The 13,751-nt window shown below is 40.1% G+C and overlaps 1 protein-coding gene across 1 annotated transcript in view; it reads left to right on the top strand.

Moving 5' to 3' along the window:
* The first annotated feature begins 5,943 nt into the window (after positions 1–5,943).
* LOC121383738 (ras-related protein Rap-1b-like) overlaps positions 5,944–13,751 on the top strand; it is a 34,403-nt gene continuing 26,595 nt past the window's right edge. Inside the window, exon 1 of the mRNA XM_041513837.1 lies at positions 5,944–5,987. The gene's annotated coding sequence lies outside the window, so the exon portion shown is untranslated. The remainder of the gene's footprint in view (positions 5,988–13,751) is intronic.

Below are 13,751 nucleotides of genomic sequence, written 5' to 3'. Positions count from 1 at the left end.
TGTAGTTAGAGATTTCATAGGGCTCATTTAGTGAAACGTGATGTAAAAGAAATTAACAGGAAGAGATTTCATAGAGCAGACTTTCTGAATCTGCTATTTTTGCCCATACAACATAGTTTTACAGACAAACATACACTATTAGTAAATAACTATATACATATATGACTGACTCGTGTATAAAAACAGCAACACAGAGAAAGAAACTGCACCCCATAACATGTGGACACTCTTAGAAATATATTATGTAGCAAGTAGATATTAATGAGTTAATAGCACCCCCCCTCATATATTAACATATATTGACAGCAATTTATTAAGTTCCTTTTAGTGTGCCTACACACTATGCATAACAAAGAAGAACAATAAGAGAAGAACGAAAAGAAAAGAAAAAAGGCGAAATGTTTCGTTTTTGCATTGTATTTACGCTGCAGGGTAAAACATTAGAGTGATTATTTTCTCTTTGCTTGGTACTTAATTTGACTAATTGGCGTACAGTTTTAATAGGCTACTAGCTAAAGAACGGACGTGAGCAAAATGTTATAACTGTTATTTCTAAGAACAACGGTGTGGGTGGTACACAACCTCTAATTAAAGTGATATCAAATTTGCGTGTCTAACTCCAGTTAAGATTCTAGTACACTGTTGCTATGAACACGCGACACAGCTCTGTAACAAGAACATCATATCTATTTTCCGACACGTCAGCACATTTTAAATTATGACTTTTTTTATGTCTGACATATGTTTATTTCAACATTACATTCAGAGCACAGATCATTGTTAAATTAACCCTGGGTTTGTCTAATATTTTCCTTTTAATTAGTTTTGCACAAATAAAAAATAAACTTCAGATTTTATTATGTATAGATACCTTTGGTGCCTTAAATCAAACTTCAACGTATGCTTTTAATTATTATATACATTGATTCAGTCTTTGATTTTGAAATGTTCTTTTAATTACTGGTTAAGCTACCTAACGTTAAATTAACCCTGGGTTAGTCTAATATTTTCATTTTAATTATTTTTGCACAAATACAAAGTAAACTTTAGTTTTGATTATGTATAGATACCTTTGGGTGTACTAAATCAAATTTCAACATATGTTCCAACTATTTCACCGCGACTAGTATACGAAAGGCACTGGTATGTGCTATCCTGTCTGTAGGATGGTGCATATAAAAGGTCCCTTGTTACTAATGAAGAAATAAAGCGGGTTTCTTCTCTAAGATTATGTCATAATTATCAAGGGCCGAAATTTATGTCTTACATACATTTACAATGCTTAAACACCTGCGTTTAAGAAAAACAGGCTTCGTAAATTCGGCCCTTGTGTTTGACATCTAATAGCCGATGATTAATAAATCAATGTAACCTAGTGGTGTTGTTAACAAACACAAACCTTCTCTCTCTTTTTTTTTTGCTTAATTAGCGACCGTTATGTGTCCAGCAGAGCTACGTTCTATTTATATCTCTCGCTGTTTGTCTGTATGTCAATCTTTCATTGATTTTTGCTGTTGAAAACGATATATTGTTCTCCTTTTCTGATTTAGTTTTTTGGTTTTATTTTAACGTGCCTCGGGTAATTATTGTAAGCCTCCACGATGTTGTGACTCATGCTGGTAGATAAATCCTTTTAGTTGCACGCTCGTGTCTGCTTTCACTCCCACTCAATGTGGCGTCGTCCTTCAAATCTGACGAACCTTGTTAACCCTTTCAATCTTGTGAAACTCTTTTGACCATAGATCGTCAGTATATTATAGATTATAGAGAAAAAAAACTACAGTTGAAAGGATTAATGATTTGTTTAGAGATACGTGGATGTTGTTTCATTGTTTGTATATGTTTGGATAACTTCGCATCACCTTTTATATCTGTATGTGGCATCGTACCACGACTCATAGACAATGCGGTGCCCTCAGGTGGCATCATAACACGACTCATAGACAATGTGGTGCCCTCAGGTGGCATCATAACACGATTCATAGACTATGTGGTGCCTTCATGTGGCATTATAACACGACTCATGCAATATGGTGCCCTCATGTGGCATCATAACACGACTTATGCAATGTGATGTTCTCGTGTGGCATCATAACACGACGCATGCAATGTGATGCCCTCGTGTGGCATCATAACACGACGCATGCAATGTGATGCCCTCGTGTGGCATCATAACACGACTCATGCAATCTGATGCCCTAATGTGGCATCATAACACGACTCGGACAATGTGGTGCCCTCGTGTGGCATTATAACACGACCCATACAATGTGGTGCCCTAGTGTGGCATCATAACACGACTCGGACAATGTGGTGCCCTCGTGTGGCATCATAACACGACTCGGACAATGTGGTGCCCTCGTGTGGCATCATAACACGACCCATACAATGTGATGCCCTAATGTGGCATCATAACACGACTCAGACAATGTGGTGCCCTAATGTGGCATCATAACACGACTCAGACAATGTGGTGCCCTCGTGTGGCATCATAACACGACTCATGCAATGTGGTGCCATCGTGTGGCATCATAACACGACTCAGACAATGTGGTGCCATCGTGCGGCATCATAACACGACTCAGACAATGTGGTGCCCTCGTGTGGCGCCATAATACGACTAAGACAATGTGGTGCCCTCGTGTGGCATCATAACACGACCCATACAATGTGATGCCCTAATGTGGCATCATAACACGACCCATACAATGTGATGCCCTAATGTGGCATCATAACACGACTCAGACAATGTGGTGCCCTCAGGTGGCATCATAACACGATTCATAGACTATGTGGTGCCTTCATGTGGCATTATAACACGACTCATGCAATATGGTGCCCTCATGTGGCATCATAACACGACTTATGCAATGTGATGTCCTCGTGTGGCATCATAACACGACGCATGCAATGTGATACCCTCGTGTGGCATCATAACACGACGCATGCAATGTGATGCCCTCGTGTGGCATCATAACACGACGCATGCAATGTGATGCCCTCGTGTGGCATCATAATACGACTCATGCAATGTGATGCCCTCGTGTGGCATCATAACACGACTCATGCAATGTGATGTTCTCGTGTGGCATCATAACACGACTCATGCAATCTGATGCCCTAATGTGGCATCATAACACGACTCAGACAATGTGGTGCCCTCGTGTGGCATCATAACACGACTCGGACAATGTGGTGCCCTCGTGTGGCATCATAACACGACTCAGACAATGTGGTGCCATCGTGCGGCATCATAACACGACCGTCAATCCGTGAATAACACCCCCGGGATCCGTAAATAACATCTCCTGGATCCGTGAATAACACCTCCCGGATCCGTGAATAACACCTCTTGGATCCGTGAATAACAATCCTTGGATTCGTGAATAATACTCCCTGGATCCGTGAATAACACCCCCTGGATCCGTGAGTAACACCCCCCAGGATCCGTGAATAACACCTGGATCCGTGAGTAACACCCCCTGAACCCGTGAATAACACTCCCTGGATCCGTGAATAAAACCTCCTGGATTCGTGAATAACACCTCCTGGATCCGTGAATAACTACCCCTGGATCCCTCAACCTCTCATTGACCACAAAATATCTCAAACATTAGAAGAATAAAAAAGAACCTTGATACCCCTGCAAATTCCCGTCTTAAATAATGTCCCGGAACCACAAAATACCACACTAAACCCACACCATACCACACCACATCACATCACATCACATCACATCACATCACACCACACCACACCACACCACACCACACACACCACACACACACACACCACACCACACCACACCACACCACACCACACCACACCACACCACACCACACCACCATTTGCCATGTCTTTACTTCTTGTAGTTCGGTTTTGGAAATACATTTAATTAAAAATAATAGTATAAAATACTGAACTGCCTTTAAAAATATGTTCTAATGACTACAAATAGGTTGACCTCTGTACTATTTAAATATCACGTTGGTTTATAGTTTCTTCTTGTTATTGTTTATACTAAATGATAATACCTGTGTGAGTGGTATACTGCTACTTATATGGATATCTTTAAATTCTTATTTCAATAAATTAGTGTTGTATCAAAACACACTGCGTTATCATATTAGTATCTATATCAGAATTGTACTGTAATGTACACTGTATTCTGACCTATTTTACTCACAAGGTAACAACTTCGGATCGACGTGTTTTCCGAACATTGAGATAGTGAGACACATTAAGCACCAAACATCAACAAAGACAACTAATGATGCACTGCATGACAACAGAATGACGGTCTATTTTCCCGGAATATCAATGGTCCTAAGTGATTTAGTATTTCGTCTAAAATGGTTTCTGTAACAAACGTCCATTACTGACAAATTATACCTCTTAAATAATAAATATGAAAAGTGTGAACAAATGTTTTTACTCTAGTGATATATTCAAGAGTGTGGTTATGTAAATCATCTTGTTTCTTCGGGTATCTTATTTGAGGAAGGGGTCGGGATTGTGGCCATGGTGTGGACTGGGTGAGCTTCGGAGTGTGGGTCGGGGTTCTGGGTGAGGTAGTTGGAGAATTAGGGAAGAGGTGATTTTTTTTTTTAAAGTAACTCTCCTATATTATAATAAAGACTGCTCTGAATTATATTAACAGCCCTGAATAATAATTTTTAAAAACTACATTTAATTGTATTTTAATTGTAGCAAAAACTTCCTTAATTACAAGGAAAAAAAGAGAGAAAAACCCATTTATTGTAATATAGTATTTTGTTAACTACCTGACGACTACCGACCATACTATGGTGACACGACACCGCCCTGAACTGTAACAGATATGGCACCATTGGACTCAATTTTCAATGGACTTTTCAGATACCCTGATTTATGAAACACATTTGGAGGCTAACTCTACTAAATACGATGCATCACCGACCAAAATGACGGTTTACGTTATTCCATATTTTGAACTTGTGCATACCTTTTCATCTATTTGATGAAACTCTTGCACGTTTATTTTTTCATCTTTTCAGATGAAGTGACGGACTCGACAGCTGTGGTAGGGCAGGATATGCCCAGCTTTCACGAATACCTGATATCGTCACTGTTTTGACAGTGATTCATGAGTGGATGTCATCACAGCTGTATTTATTCCAATGCGCTCTGTCCTGTGCTAGTTTTGGTTTAGTAAAATAGTCTGATAGTGGCAGTCCTCTTTGTGACAGTGCACGAAGCACGTATTGTCCAGTAAAATATTTCCTCGGAAGTGGCTGTCCTCCTATAGACGAGGCACTAGTTAGCGATTCATGGAATCAACAACTATTTTGTCAAATGCCCATTTGAAGAGATAGGGTCTTGATATAGATAGACAGACAGACAGATAGATCGATCGATCGATCGATAGATAGATAGATAGATAGATAGATAGATAGATAGATTGATTGATTGATTGATTGATTGATTGATTGATTGATTTATTTGATCGATTGATTGATTGATTGATTAATTAGATAGATAGATAGATTAATTAATTAGATAGATAGATAGATAGATAAATAGATAGATGATTGCATGAGCAGGAGTGCTATACGGAATGTATGAAACTGGTTTGGGAATTATTTTATTCCCCGAGTGAGAGCGGAGGTATAATGCAATTCCCAAACGAGTTTTATAAATGTCGAATGACACTCCTGCGAATGTTGTAAATTATTGATTATCGACAAACTATGATTTTGAATAAACGTTAAATAGGATTGTAATTGCCTCACAATCGACCTTAATAACATCCAGCAATGTCAAAAACAGTGCCGTGGATTGAAGTCAGTTTAAAAAACTGCGACTGTTAAAAGCTTGCAGCTGCTATAGCGACTCGTGACGTCAGTAGTGTGCAATAACAGTTTTCAAGGTATTTTTATAACCCAGGCAATAAAGATGGCGTGGGGAAAATGCAACATTTATGTAACCGTTTATTGAAGACCATAAGGGTAATGTATATATATATCCTTATTTATATTATTATTATTATTATTATTATTATTATTTTACCCCCTCCCTACACTTCTTTTTACCTCAATCATATGGTAGGTTTAGTTTACAATACTTTTAATCTTTGACCAGTAGTTCGTAGTTTTCTTCACTCGCTCTTCGATGGTTTGATGGCTGTTTTGAGAGTGGTAATTGTATCTTAAGTTACTTTATTTGTAGGTCGTTTTCTTATATAAGCTTAAGTAAATTATTTATTATTGTAGTTACAGCTTTAACTTTATTTTTGCTAGTGGTTTTATGTGTGCATTGTTTTATTAATTAAAGAGGGATATATGACTTTTAAAGGAGGCTTGTGACTTTTTCGTTTTAAAATATATGATCTTAAGCCCCTTGCTACTTTAGAGTACATCTCTTAATTTATAGCACTTAATCGACTTCTTAAGACGAAACCACAAGTCGTATTACTATTAACAGTATAACTAATATGCTTTGAAGTACACATATTTCATTTCCTTTATCCTTACAATGTTCCATATTCCGTAATGATGCAGTTTTATGCGTGAAATAGATCTGTCAAACACGTAAACGTTCCATTCCAATATTTATTTACATGCTCATATACCACTAGAGTTTCGAGCATGCCTGTCCCGTGTCCAGTCTCTGGATAGTCAGTGGCCCGACCCGGGACAGACACGTAAACGTATCACTGGTATAACTGGTATTCGTAAACGTAAACTTACGCTGTTTTGAGAAATTGGCTCCAGGCCATTACATAATTCTTGTCATTACGGAGAACAACACCATTAAACATTTTTTTTTTTTTAAATGTATATATACTGTTTGCCTGTTTGTATTCACTGAATGTTCTATCACGACCATCCCGATCGCCACCTTCGACATAATCGATTGTATCGATCGCGACAGAAAGGTAAAATTTAGAGTGTTGTGGAAGAGAAATTACTGTTTTTAATGATTTTCAATGAATAAATGAATGCTTAACGGCACCCCAGCACGAAACACATCGGCTATTACGTGTCAAACGGATTATGACAATGTGTTACTGTACGGGTTTCTTTTACTCAAGACAATTTGTAATACTCATATGACAGTATGTTACGCATTTTCTTTTACTAAGGTAAGTGTGCAAATGAAGTGATAATTAACATCAGTATAAAACTTCAAAAGTTAATTAAAACACAGTGTAAAGAGTTGTACAAAACATACAAATAACACAGATAGCTACAATGAAATGCAGAATCTCGGAGAAATTTCAGGATGAAATAGAAATGATTCCATCACCTTTCTTCTACCAAATATATATTTCCTCGTCTGCTTTTGATGATTGCACTCTATCAAAATGTCTGGGATCGATCTCCGTCGGTGGGCCCATTGGGCTATTTCTCGCTCCAGCCAGTGCACCACAACTGGTATATCAAAGGCCGTGGTATGTGTTATGCTGTCTCAGGGATGTTGTATATAAAACATATCTTGCCGCTAATCGAAAAGAGTAGCCCATGAAGTGGCGACAGCGTGTTTCTTCTCTCAATATCTGTGTGGTCCTCAACGATATGTCTGACGCCATAATATAACCGTAAATAAAATGTGTTGAGTGCGTCGTTAAATAAAACAATTCCTTCCATCAAAATGTGACACACCGTCAGATTATAATAGTTTTGCGTCTCCCGAAAACGTATAGTAGGTTATTGCACATTAACTAGTTATGGACGCATAACTTAGAGTGGGTATTATCATGAAAAACTCTCTCGACTTACGTGTCTATGGGTTTGCCCGACTTCCATTGCGGACATTACAAGGACAGGGACTACAAAGGGGATTCCCCTAATAAACCGTAGTTTCGATCTTGTATTCCATGAAATGACCGATATCTTGTATTCAAGAGGTCATAAATATTTACAATACGATTAGAAGACCAACTACGATATTTTACTGAAGACAATTTGTAATACTGATATGACAGTTGTTACGAGTTTCTTTTACTGAAGACACAATTATAATACTATAATATGACAGTAATTTATTATACGGGTTTCTTTTATCCAATACACAACTTATATAATACTTGTTGTTCTTCTTCGTTTCGTTCGACTACACTTTGAGGCCAGTTGTGACAATGAATGATACTCCTCTCTGTAGATCACGTTTACTACCGTACAGCTTTTCTGAAGTATTGTTGTAGCTGTCTAGGTAGTGTCCCTCAGCTGCTGTAGATCTTTGCAGTCTTGGATGACAAGTTCGGTCATCTGTCCGGCTTCTTCACAGGACCGGCCTCAGTGCTGTCGTGGTTAGACCATTGGTCTACAGGCTGGTAGGTACTGGGTTCTGATCCCAGTCGAGGCATGGGATTTTTAATCCAGATACCGACTCCAAACCCTGAGTGAGTGCTCCACAAGGCTCAATGGGTAGGTGTAAACCACTTGCACCGATCAGTGATCCATAACCGGTTCAACAAAGGCCATGGTTTGTACTAACCTGCCTGTGGGAAGCGCAAATAAAAGATCCTTTGCTGCCTGTCGTAAAAGAGTAGCCTATGTGGTGACAGCGGGTTTCCTCTAAAAAAAAAACAGTGTCAGAATGACAATATGTTTGACGTCCAGTAGCCGATAATAAGATAAAAAAAATCAATGTGCTCTAGTGGCGTTGTTAAATAAAACAAACTTTACTCTTTTTTTCTTCACAGAAGCACATGGAAGAGGGTACCAGCCGGAACCTCTTATGTATGTGCTGGTTCAGCTTGTTGTGTCCAGTCCTTAGTCGGAACATGATCACCTGTTGAAGCCGAGTTATCTGGAAATAACCATCAGTTAGTTTGGGATTAGTGATTTAATATGGGTTTTCATCTCTTCATATGTTACCAGTTATCCATCTGTTCTTTAGTTGCATCCAATTTTGCTAGTCTGTCTGCATTCTCATTCCCAGGTATGCCACAGTGAGCAGGGATCCATTGCAGTACGACTTGGTTGACACTGCTGATATGGTGATAGTGGGGCAAATAACACACAAAATTGTGTACTTTTGGTTTAAAGCATCAAACGTTTGCACATAGATACCTTGACCCATTACAAACATTTTCAGATATGGACCCAAGTCAGCAGCGCTCCCTGGTCGCCAGGGAGGATCTACAAATGCCCCCCCCCCCCCCTTTAGTTGGGCGGCTAAAACCAAAATGTGCACTTTTGGTTAAAAGCATGAAATTTGGCACATACACACCTTGACCCATTACAAACATATTCAGATATGGAAGCAAGTCGTCAGCTTCCCCTGTTGGCCAGGAAGGATCTACAAATGCCCTCCCCTTCAGTGTATGCATTTCTTAACTTTTTTAAGTACTTGCATTCAAATGTATGATTATCACTCATTTTTAATGCTACATCAATTCTAAATGTCCTTTTGAATAGATGAGATGCATTCAGGGGGCGCTCCTTACTTGGGTCCATATCTGAAAATGTTTGTAATGGGTCAAGGTATCTATGTGCCAAGTTTCATGTTTTAACCAAAAATACACAATTCAGCCAAATATTTGGTGTTAACTGCCCCACTATGAAGGGCATCTTAAATTGTATCAAGCTTGTTGTTTTCAGGAGTCTGGAGAACAAAACGGGTATCTGTCATGAAGACAGCCAGTTTCCTCTCTGGTGCTGCTGTTGATGATGGTGGCAAATGTGTCTCCTCCCGATGTCCACTGGGGTGCTTGATGTATATATACTACTCAAAAGAATTTAAGGGTCAAAAATTTATAACCAAATAAGTTTCAGAGTGTATTAGATTGATGATGTAAACTACACCAAATTTTTTATTTATTGTTCCATATTTACAAAAAAACACAAATAAACGTCACTGTATACAAGAAAGTCACATGACATTCTGTCAAAGTTGAAGGTTGTCAAACATGGATTTTACACATTAGAACATTCGTTTAATAGTGTGTGAATCCACCCCTGGTGCGAATACACTCGACACATCGTTGCCTCATGCTGTTAATCAGACGTCTGAAGAACTCTTGGGGAATGGCCTGCCACTCTGCCATAAGAAGTTGACCCAGATCATGAAGGTTGGCCGGAGGGGCATGGTTATCCCGAACTCTCCTGCCTAATTCGTCCCAGGCGTGCTCTATTGGGGCCAAGTCAGGCGAATATGCTGGCCAATCCATCCTGGCGATACCTTGTTGTCTGAGAAAGTCCGTTACCACCCTGGCGCGGTGGGGTCTGGCATTGTCATCCTGCAGAACTGCCCCGCCGCCAATCTGCTGAAGGCCTGGGAGAACCAACGGCCGGATAATCTCATTCAGATAGCGGATTCCATTCAGATTGCCATCCTGTGGTGGGTAGAGATTCCGCCTCACACCATGACGCTGCCACCACCGAACCGGTGACGTTGTCTAACGTTAACGTCAGCGAAGCGCTCCCCAGGACGTCTGTAGACACGAACCCGACCGTCGTTGAGCTGGAGACTAAACCTGGACTCATCAGTGAACATCACTCGATCCCACTGAACACGTTGTCACCGCAGATGAAGCGTGCACCAGTGACGTCTGGCCGTTCTGTGGCGTGGTAGGAGTGGTGGTCGAACAGCCTGGCGACGGCAGCGTAGATTATTGGCTCTCAGACGATTGCGTATGGTTTGATCAGACACTCGAGTTCCAGTCGCAGTCCGCAGATTGTCACGTAATCGGCGTGCAGTGGTTGTGCGTTGACGTAGAGCCATATTGGTGATGTAGCGGTCCTCTCTATTTGTAGTGCTTCGGGGTCTTCCCGAACGTGGACGATTTCGAACAGAATTCGTTGCTTGGTACCGTTGCCACAGTCGGCCAACGACACTCTGACTGACACCAAGTCTCAGAGCAACATTTCTTTGCGTATTTCCACCCTGAAGCCAAGCAATAGCCCTTCCTCGGTCTTCGATAGTCAGTTGACGTCGTACCATTGTCGAATTTGGAGTGTGCACCGTAGACGAACGCAAGCTCCAATTATACGGAAATTCAGCATTGGGAACATGGAATACACATGCAAAGCGTGCAAATGAAGCGCTTTGTGAAAAAGCAAGTTATGGGCACTTAGCAGACCTTTCGCTTTCGCCCTAATTTACGTGCAAATGTAAGCATGTTTTCGCCATTAGAACTAGTTGACAGTGTCAATGACAGTGGATTTTATTTCATTTATGGGTTGCTTAGACCCACTTTCGTCAAAATGGAACAATACCATGCGTGACATTATGGTCTAGCTAATATAATTGACATTCAGAAAATAATGTCGAAAATATCGTCTGACCCTTAAATTCTTTTGAGTAGTATATATATATATCCCAGCCCCTCCATTTTCCACATCATTTGTTGCAGATCCATCAGTGTATACCTGTATCCATGATGTCTCTGGATACTGTTCATCAATCATGGCTAGTGCTAGGGTCTGCTTGTATGGTTCGCTGTGTTCTTCTCCAGGGGTGAGATGCTGGACTACTTTGCAGATCTTTATATTGTTCAGTTGTGATTCCCAGATTGGAATACAGCTGATAGTGCCAACGTGATGAATTTTATCTGGGTGGTGACCCCTATGTTGCGTTAGGGGTGATTTGCTCTGTTTGAGGAAGCTAGTTCTTTGAGTTGTTCGTTGGATGTTGTGAGATAGAGTTGAACTTAGTGACTTGCACCATGAGCGTGTAGTCCCGTCGTTTACTGAGGGGTAGGATACCAGCGAGTTGTTCGTTGGATGTTGTGAGATCGAGTTGAACTTAGTGACTTGCACCATGAGCGTGTAGTCCCGTCGTGTACTGAGGGGTAGAATACCAGCGAGTTGTTCGTTGGATGTTGTGGGATAGAGTTGAACTTAGTGACTTGCACCATGAGCGTGTAGTCCCGTCGTGTACTGAGGGGTAGGATACCAGCGAGTTGTTCGTTGGATGTTGTGGGATAGAGTTGAACTTAGTGACTTGCATCATGAGCGTGTAGTCCCATCGTTTACTGGGGGGTAGGATACCAGCGAGTTGTTCGTTGGATGTTGTGAGATAGAGTTGAACTTAGTGACTTGCACCATGAGCGTGTAGTCCCGTCGTTTACTGAGGGGTAGGATACCAGCGAGTTGTTCGTTGGATGTTGTGAGATCGAGTTGAACTTAGTGACTTGCACCATGAGCGTGTAGTCCCGTCGTGTACTGAGGGGTAGAATACCAGCGAGTTGTTCGTTGGATGTTGTGGGATAGAGTTGAACTTAGTGACTTGCACCATGAGCGTGTAGTCCCGTCGTGTACTGAGGGGTAGGATACCAGCGAGTTGTTCGTTGGATGTTGTGGGATAGAGTTGAACTTAGTGACTTGCATCATGAGCGTGTAGTCCCATCGTTTACTGGGGGGTAGGATACCAGCGAGTTGTTCGTTGGATGTTGTGAGATAGAGTTGAACTTAGTGACTTGCACCATGAGCGTGTAGTCCCGTCGTGTACTGAGGGGTAGGATACCAGCGAGTTGTTCGTTGGATGTTGTGAGATAGAGTTGAACTTAGTGACTTGCACCATGAGCGTGTAGTCCCGTCGTTTACTGAGGGGTAGGATACCAGCGAGTTGTTCCATTTTCTCAATGGGGGTTGCCTCATTGCTCCAGTTATTATTCTGAGTGCTTCGTTCTGAACTATGTCTAGTTTTTGTTGGTGTGACTTTGCTGCTGTTGCACTGGATCCATACTCGAAGTGTGGTCCGATTGCTCTTTATAATACTGCTATAACAGTAATTTATTATACGGGTTTCTTTCACACAAGACGCAACTTGTAACAGAGGCGGATCTAAATTTGCGACATTTATATATTTTATTATATATTAATTTTCTTGTTAACAAATGCAGTAAAAACGTACATATATAGTTTAGATGATTTGAAAGATAACAAATTTAAAATGGTTAATAACCCAATTCTTCCATTTAAACTTAATCTTTTATTAAAAAGACAAAGAGGATGTAAGGATATGTACAACTTATTAAATTCTAAATCCATAACTCCAAAATCGCAAGCTAAATACACCAATCAAGGTTTTAGCTTTTCATCAAGTGAATGGGCAGAATATTATTTACTTCCTTTTCAAAGCACTCAGGATTCAACATTAATATGGTTTCAATATAGACTAGTTCACCGAATCTTAGCTACGAACACTTTCTTATATATTATTCACTATGTTGAGTCAAACATGTGTAGCTTTTGTAACAACCATCCAGAAACCATACCACATCTATTTTTCGAATGCAATAAAGTTCACAGCTTATGGTTTGCAGTTCAAAAGTGGATATTGACTCAGACTGGTATTATAATTAATTTCAATAAAGATAATGTTATCTTTGGTATTATTAATAACGAAAAATCTAACTTCCTTAACTGGGTAACGATTAAATGAAATATATGATGTTAGCTTAAGTTTGTTCTTGTTTGGAGATAGCGGAAAACAAGGAAAATAAACATACACCTCACGTATAACCTTATCCCGTCTTCTACCTCTTTCTCCGCTTTCTTATCCTCTCTCTTCTCTTTATAATATCCCAGATTAAACCAATTACATGTATGTATATTTACTACTCATGTACCCACTTACATTGATGCCTTTTTGCATATATATATATATATGTGTGAAGCTATGTATGTACATGTGTGTATGTATCGGAGGACATCCGGGTACGTGTGTACGTATTTGTTTGTGTATGGATATATGTGTTGTATATTTATAATATGTACAACAGTGATTTGGAGCTCCCATTTCTGACACTGCTATGTTTG

The sequence above is a fragment of the Gigantopelta aegis genome, chromosome 2 (assembly GCF_016097555.1).
Source record: "Gigantopelta aegis isolate Gae_Host chromosome 2, Gae_host_genome, whole genome shotgun sequence".
NCBI lineage: Eukaryota > Metazoa > Mollusca > Gastropoda > Neomphalida > Peltospiridae > Gigantopelta > Gigantopelta aegis.
Note: the sequence above shows the minus strand (reverse complement) of the source record. Positions and strands in the feature narration are given on the sequence as shown.